The sequence below is a fragment of the Acyrthosiphon pisum genome, chromosome A2 (assembly GCF_005508785.2).
Source record: "Acyrthosiphon pisum isolate AL4f chromosome A2, pea_aphid_22Mar2018_4r6ur, whole genome shotgun sequence".
NCBI lineage: Eukaryota > Metazoa > Arthropoda > Insecta > Hemiptera > Aphididae > Acyrthosiphon > Acyrthosiphon pisum.
This window is the reverse complement of record NC_042495.1, coordinates 20,193,550-20,202,635: the sequence shown is the minus strand read 5'-3', so window position 1 is coordinate 20,202,635 and position 9,086 is coordinate 20,193,550.

The following is a 9,086-nucleotide window of genomic DNA, read 5'->3' as shown; positions in this document are numbered from 1 at the left end:
AATACATTCATCACTTCGTTCAGAATCTAAAAAAACTAATAATTTTGGAAACTGAAATTGTCCGTAAACAGCTCAAAAGAAATCAAAATATTTTGAAAATTGTATTATGTATAGAAAATGGAAATTTAAACAACCAGTGAAAATTTCATGTATCTACAGTCCTTTGTTTTAAAGTTACACCAAAAACCATATTCAATTCATCGTTCCTCTCAGAATCTAAAAATGTCCTATAATATGAAAAAAAATATTAAAAAATGAATTTTAAAAACAAAAAAAATACATTTAAAATGGATAAAAATGCAAAATAAAATTAGGATATTCTTTATCAAGAGAACGTGAAACAAATTTTTAGCATTTTATATGTTCTAAGAAAAAAATTCAAGAGTCATCAACATCCTACCTTTAATTCCTCGTTTAATTCTAACCTATGCATAAAAAATATATTTACCTATTGCTTGTTTAAATAAATATTTTAAAATGTTATGTATTCCCTATCATTAAACATACTTTAAATACAATTAATTAGATAGTTTAATATAATAAATAGTAATATAACGATATATCATGTAATCTATATTTTGATCTATTATAGCAGACAATAACAATGAAAATAATTCCAAGCCATTATTCATCTTCCTATAAACTATAGGTAAGACTTTTTCAATAAACTTTTTCATTCATATAACACATGTACCTACATTATATTTTATATTATAGATCTGAAAAGAAAAAAAACTACTACAACCTAGTCAGCCGAAGCTCGGATTGGACTATGGGACATAGCCAGTATTTGGAAAGAACGTCGTTCATGAACGCACGTTCACGCGTCCACGTTCATTTTTAGTGAATGATACGTGAATGTCACTCGTTTTGTTAAAATAGAACGTGAGCGTGAACGACGTTTTTATTTTTAACGAACTTGATCGATTTTTAAGACGTTCAATTTATTTACCCTTTAATAAATATATTTATATACTAATTAATTATATTATATATAAGTCTAAATAGTATTTTATTTTTGGCTTGGGTTGTATATTATGTTTATATTTTATAGGCTTTTATATTAAAGGCTCGGTCAAACAGAAAGCAGCCCGCGTGGGCACCGTAAAATAATACAAAGACCGCTTTCCCGCCGCGGTCCGCGTACCTATAAACCATGGCGGACGAAAAGTCCGGGTACAAAAAGTTTGGAATGAAAAAAGTTGTACAAAAAGTCCGGATTCATTTTTTGATATCCGGATAAAAAGGTCACCTTCTGTTTGACTGAGCCATTACAGCAGGTAAATGATTTTTAAAAAAAAATGTATATAAAAAATAATTGAACGACCCAATGAACGCGTTAATTTTTTGAAAGAACGTGAACGCATTCGTTTGAAAAAAAACACGAACGTGAACGTGAACGAGTTCATTTTTTTAGTGAACGTTCCGAACACTGGACATAGTACAACAAAAGTGCCATCTGAAAACTGCATACTATCTAAAAGAAAAAGAAATTGATGCAAGAGAATAATGAGTTGGTAAGAAACTTGGGAACAATAATTATTAACAGTAATTATTACTACATTTATGACTAAAAAATTACCAAAATAACTTAAAAGTTACAGGTACACAGTTTCTATTTTATTATTAGTTGTAAATTTATAAACAACTATTATGATCTAAGTCTTTTATTTAATATAATATCATACCTATAGTGTTCTTTTATATTTAAAAAAAAGTTGTATACCTGTTAAAAGTTTAATAAAATATGTTGTTATATATTATTATTTTTATTTTTCATAAAAAATACTTTGTAAATAATATAAATCTCAAACATTTTAAAATAAAATAGTAGGTATTTCAGTTAATTCTATAAAATATATAACTATTTTAAATTTTTTTGGTTTTTAATGTTAAGACTTGTATTTAATTAAATATCTAAAACCAAAATATTTGGTGTCAAAACAGTGTTAAACAATTCAATTTATAAGAGATGTTACCTACATTTGTAACACTCCATTTATATTTTATATCTCAATAATATATTTCTAGTTGCTATTTGTCTTATATTATAATATACTTCAGTGGCTTAGCGTCAGTAGTAGGATTTGTTATGGGTGTCAACAGCCATTGACACAAAAGCTAACCAGAATCTTCCTAACATTTTTGTGAAAATAAAAAATAATAAGGATACAAGTGAGTTTACAATGAGTATTTTTAATTTTGAATCACAAATCTAAAGTAAAATAATTATTATGTTTATGATATTAGGTATCTAATATAGATATTATCTAATATTTATCCAGCTTTCACATATTCGAACAAATATAAATTAAAAAGTAAGCTATGGTTTACAATTTTTTCTTCGTTATAGAAAATAAAACATTTTTTCAAATAAAAAAAACCTCCAATTCGTCTAAAGCCTCAAATTCAAATATTATTATAAATTTTGCACATTCCATAAACAAAAGGTACTTTCCCGTTATACGAAATTATACTGTTTTTTTCAACATCACAATCCTGTTATCTAAGACTACCAAAATTATACTTTCCTGTTATACGAGACTACGGCTATTATCGCGACTACCAGCCAAGACTACTTCCGTTATCGCGACTACCTATCTTAGCTGATATTATAGCTGAATTAAAATAATACTAAATAAGCTGCGATTATATATTTATCATTACGTATATTATTAGTTTTTGTCATTGGTGTTTCCCACGGCAAATTTGGTACATTACGAATAATTATTATGTATTTAATTTTTTTTATAAAATTTGAATGTGGCCATCATAGGCGCAAATAGCGTTTGAGATTTGGAGGGGCTAATAGGGCCTTACTTTGATAATATTGAATAAGCTTAAAACAAAATGTAGGAAATGTTTGGGAGGGCTATGGAAATTTTTTTTTTTTGGGGGGGGGGGGGGGGTTAGCCCCTAAAGCCCCCCTATTTGGGCCTATGGTGGCCATCCCCACAATACATAAATTATTAATTATTTTATTTGTGGATTTACCATTTTGCAGTATTATTATTATTATTTTATTGTTTTCCGTACCTACCCCGTGCCAAATTTGGCACTTAACCGTGTAAAATACATTACATATAATCACTATGTAGGTATTTAATTTTTTTCTTTATTTCATTTTGACCATCCCCACAAATCACAATACATATTATTAAAAAATATATCAAAGAAAGCGAGAAAATTAAGGTAGCTCCTAAAACTGGAAAGTACCATTTTGGTAGTCTTAGATAAAAGGATTGTGATGTTTCACAAAACAAGCACGGTAGTCGCTATAACGGAGGTAGTCTCGGGTGGTAGTCGCGATAACAGCCGTAGTCTAGACTTGTTTAGTATAACAGAAAAGTACCAAACAAAATATACATGAGTTAAACACTTAAACACATTTCGTTTATTACATTAGAAATCAGAGATGCTTGTTGCCAAAAATTGCCTGATTAAAGTTAAAGAGAATTTTGATATTGATGATATTAAACAAGTAGTCACTGAAGATGTGTACCCAAATCTATATAGATAGATATTTCTACAGGCAGCGTTCACAATACCTGTTGGTTCGGCAACCTGTGAACGTTCGTTTTCATCAATGCGGAGATTAAAAATTTGACCGAGAACCACGATGAAATAAGATCAATTTTCAAATTGTTCAATAATAAATATCGAAAGAGATGTGACAAATAGTTTGGAGACAAAAACAATTATTGACAAATTTGCTGTAGCTAATAGAAAATTAGTATTGATTTAATATTGAATATTAAATTCATTTAAATTTGTGTATTGTCAGTTGCCATCCGGTTTGTCTGTTATGATGGTGGGGGTGGGGGGCTAAATTAATGCTCTTAATGCAAATCAATGCATGAAATAGGTATGGATTCATCCATTTTCAACACTCAAATAATGCTTAACCATATACCTACTTAGTCAGGTTATATTTGACAATCATAGGACTCAACTAATTAAGCTTATTATACAACATTGCATAACTTTAAGGATGCATCACTATGTAAAACAGCACAGTCTGGCAACAACCGGAAACAATATAAGAAGAAAATATACTAAATTAATTTTATTTAAAAATCAATAGCCACTGTGACCACTATTCCCGGGTTACACCTAAGAAAACCATTCGACAAAAAGCCATCCGACACAAAGCCATCCAAAATCGACATAAAGCCACGCGACAAAAAACCATCAGACAATAAGCCACCCGACAAAAGACCACCATTCAGTCTGGCCAATTTTGCACCATATTTTATCACAATTATTTAAAACGACAAAAAACCATCAAAATAATTAAATATTGTATTATCATTTATCTCGATGATCCTAATTAATTTTTTATCACTATTCACTATATTAACTTATCAATTATCATTAACTCGTCATTATTCTATGAGTATTTTAAAATTGGAAATTATTATGCATCTTAAAATATTATTCATAACTCACTTTAAAATCAAGATTTATTAAAAAGCTTTTGAGATGCCCTAGAATATTACCATTACATTTTATAAGAGGTCAATTCACTCTAATTTCGAAACTAATGGAGCTAAACGTGATTTGCTGAGCGTAACATTTGCTATGTTTCGCACTTGTCAGACAACAAATGTTTGTGTAATGTCTTCTTAAGGGAAAACAGATTTTTACGTAAAACCAGTTTTCGACGAAATTGATTTTGTTTTTTGGCGTAACTATAATAAAAATAATAGATAACATGAAATTTTCACCGAATGTTTAGATTTTTAAATAGGTACCTTACAATTTTCAAAATATTTTAACTCTTTTTGGAGATTATTTTTAGTTATAAGAAAATTACGAATTTTATTTTGTTTTTCTTTTAATAGAGTGATGATAAAAAATATTTACTTAGCCAAAAACTTGAAAATTGAATAAAAGTTCCTCCATAAGCAATTTTTTTTTAATTTGGGTAAATGCATCGTGGGATCTGTAAAAGTATGATAAATTGTAAATATTATCACATGAGCAACTAAAAATTATAAATAAAGCTATATAATATGTTTATGCACATACAGTCAGGTATAACAAGAAGACCAGAAAAAAATTATGCTAGTTACACGTTTGTCAGAAATGGTGAAAATTATATGGTAATATCTATGGTTCATAAATAATTAAAAAAATTAACTCATACCGGAAAATTCCCGAAAAAAATGTTATGAAAAAAGTTATAACGTTTTAAATTAATTTACTACAAAAAAAATTGGTATTCAAAAAAATTGTGTGAATATAAAAAATGTCATTGTGTGTATAAAATAAAAAAATATACACTAAAAGTTTCAAAAACTCACAAATAGTATTTTTAAATTAAAACAAAATTACAAAAATCGTTATTCTTGGTTTTAAATTTTAATATCTAATTTCATCTAAATTTGAAATTTATAATGACTGTAAAATATAACTGTGTTTAATACTGTGAAGTGTTCATACATATTTTAGATTGTTTGGTTACAGTATGGATTATTTATGTTAATCGTTGTTTCAAATTGTCAATCCTTAGTTGTAAAAGTTGAAAATGTTATAAATTTTTAATACTAGATTTTGTAAAAATCTAAACTTTAAATATTTATAAAATCATGCCTATGGATTTTCAATATTTTTCAACTTCTTTTATAACAACTTATAAAAGATAACTATTAAAGTTTTATTGACATTTATAGAATGAAAACTAAAAAAAATTTCAAATTTTAAATGTTTAACTCAAAATTAGTCAAAATAATATATTGAAAATTTTACCATAGAAAATTATAAAATAAACATTTGATGAAAATTTTAAGTAGCCTACGGTTATAGGCACTGTAAGTTTTCAAATTTTCAAATTACATTTTTTTTTTTTTGTATGTATTTATCAACTTCTTTCAATTTTTCAATTTTTTTCTTACATGATTTGAGTACCTACACCATACACGAATCACGAATACCAGTTGAAGTAGTTATGATTCCAACTTCGCCATAATATATGTAATAAATAGAGACCAGATTTATATGCACAAAAATCCTCAAAATATGCTTCTTAAAATTCTGTAATATGCTACAAAATATGCATTTATTTTTAAATATGCACCTAAAATTGATTCGAAAATATTTTATTTAAAACTATATGTAAAAAAATAAGTATAATACGACGTCTCATAATATGAGCATTTCGTCTCATTTTTGGCAATGAAAACCGATCATAATTTTATAGATATTATGCGGTTATTGTGAACGTGAAAATACGACGAAATACAAATATAAATTACGTGCTATAAATAATAATATGAAACATATTCTTTATTTTTAATAGCCAATTTTTTTATAACAATTTCAAAATTTTTAAACACGCAAGTTTACCAATAGCAAAATCAACTTTATTTTTTCAAATGGCAACTGCTATATTTTTTAATGGATTCTGGTAAAGCTTTTTTTTTTTGAATATGTTGATAGTCATATCATCAATTTTGGTTCGCTAGTTTATTAACAATGGTCCTCCAAAGTTTAGTAAAATATGCATTAACATACTTTTAATTTAAATTATTGATATTGGTTTAATTTACAAGAGGTAAATAATATTTTCTTATAACTAACTTTTAAGCTTGACATTTGAACCATAATAAGTTCCCTATATTGGTATGTATTGCATGCAAAGTATGATTTAGCAGTTGAAATTCTTTAAGAATCATTTGACAATCGTGATTTAAAATAAACTATTTGCAAGATATTCAGATAAATTGTCAATCTCAATATAGGATTGTGTCTAACCTAGGCATACTTTTAATTTGAGTTAATTTCAGATTTCCAATATTAATATAACAAGAATTGAATACTATTAGGTATTACCTTAGTTCTTGGCCGCCTAATAAAGAATCCAAATTTATGATCTTATAACTTGTGAGAAAAGTAACTGTGAAGTAATTAATTACGATTACCTACCTATAAAACAAATTAAAATAATAATACTGATTTTGATGATTGTATGTTAAAATAAAAATAACGAACCATGTTTGCCAATAATTTTGTTTGTTTTTTTTTTTTTTTTTTGAGGGTGTCATTAATTAATTACCGATTAAATTACTAAAGTGTATAAAAGGTAGTTATAAGAAAAAAATATTTAGTTCTTGTAAATTAAACCTATACCAATTATTTCAAATAAAAGTATTAGGTAAATACATTAATGCATATTTTACTAAACTTTAGAGGACCATTGTTAATAAACTAGCGTACCAAAATTGATGATATGGCTATTAACATTTTCAGAAAAAAAAGCTTTACCAGAATCCATTAAAAAATATAGTTATTGTCATTTGAAAAAATAAAGTTGATTTTGCTATTGGTACACCTGCGTGTTTAAAAATTTTGAAATTATTATAAAAAAATTGCCTATTAAAATAAAGAAACACGTCTTTTTGCGTTTTAACGAAATTCTATGTCATCGATCCGTAATAGTTAAAAAAAAACCCGCGTACAATGACATAAGATACACTCTGTATAATTGCATGTACATAATTATTTGTTTTTTTTTAAATAATTTCCCGTACCTATCCAAACTAGGTCCCAATTAGTTTGGATAATCTACTATATTATAAGACAAAATAACATTTATTAATATAATTGATTTACATTTATAAACAATACGTATTAATGTAACGTGTTTTGGTGGTGTGGGGGCAGAGCCTCCACTTAATTTACTTACTATAAAAATACTAGAGCTGAAGCCCCCCTTAACTTTAAGGTTCTATTTAAGCCCATGTTGAACACCCTTACACAGTGGCGTGGCGAACTAAAAATTTTCCAGAGGCAAGTTACAAATATACCAAGTATTAACGCATACCTAATAATGTATTAATATAATATAACTAATTATATTTCAGATCATTATTGACTACCAGCTATTGAGTAGGTATATTACAATTACTTGGGGACTCACCGGCTACCACCCACACCTCTATTTAAGAAAAATCACGGAGGCAATTACAAATTATTACCGTTCACTACATCACTGTCTTTACAAGTAACTTAAATATCATCATGTTAAATTGCCTGTATCAATCTCCTTAAGACACAAGCAACTGCAGCTACAAAAAAGTAATTTGTAGTAATTTGGTTTTAAAAAAAAAATTGTTTTTTAAGAAACAATAATTTGAGTCAAGTAGTATTTTTTTACAATTTTTTTTTTTGTGTAAATTAATGTGTAATATCTAAATTACTTTTTTCGAAATATTATTTTTGGGAATCTTTAGACATAATTTTCATGCCTATAACTCGTATCAATTTTTTTATTTTTTTTTATTTGTTAGGGTTTCTGTTACACTATAAACGAGTTAGAAGGCCTACAATTCTCCGAGCATGCTAAATTATCGGTTTCTAAACGCACTTAGTAGGGAACAATGTATTAAATTATAGTATCACGTACGTACAACTTAACATAATTTGGTAACTTGAATATGCTTATGTATAGAAACTTAAATAAATTAAATATCTATCTAAATTTTGAATTCAGAATTATTTATATTTTGATACTGATTTTTTAATACTTATTGGCTCATACAAATCTTTGTTAAAAACTTAGATTTTTATACCTAATTTTTTTAAAATATTTATATTTAATTTTGTTAAGTATATATTGTTGAATTATTATTTCTAGTTTTTTGTTTTGAAATAATTAATTGGTTGACTAAGTATTATTTTATTCATTATTTCCTAATGAAATACATATTATATCAATGTTAACATTTTGTATTTTATTTGTAATGAATAAAGTAATCAGCATACTTTTATAAAAATAAATGTAATTAAATTATATAATAATGAGATTATGTATTATGTATTTTTAAAAAAGTGCTCAAACACATTTTCAGCAATACCATCGTTATTCGTTATACACGTATTATAATGACACAACTTTTATTTATTTTATATACCTATTTACTACTATAAATTAATATAGTACCTATTGGATCCAGACACAAGTAGTCTCCAAAGAACTATACATTTCAATATAATTTTAAGTTTCTGCACTACTTCATGCAAACATTGAAAACCTTATTCTAAAAAAAAAATTTAATTTAAAAAATGACCTAGAACTTAATATG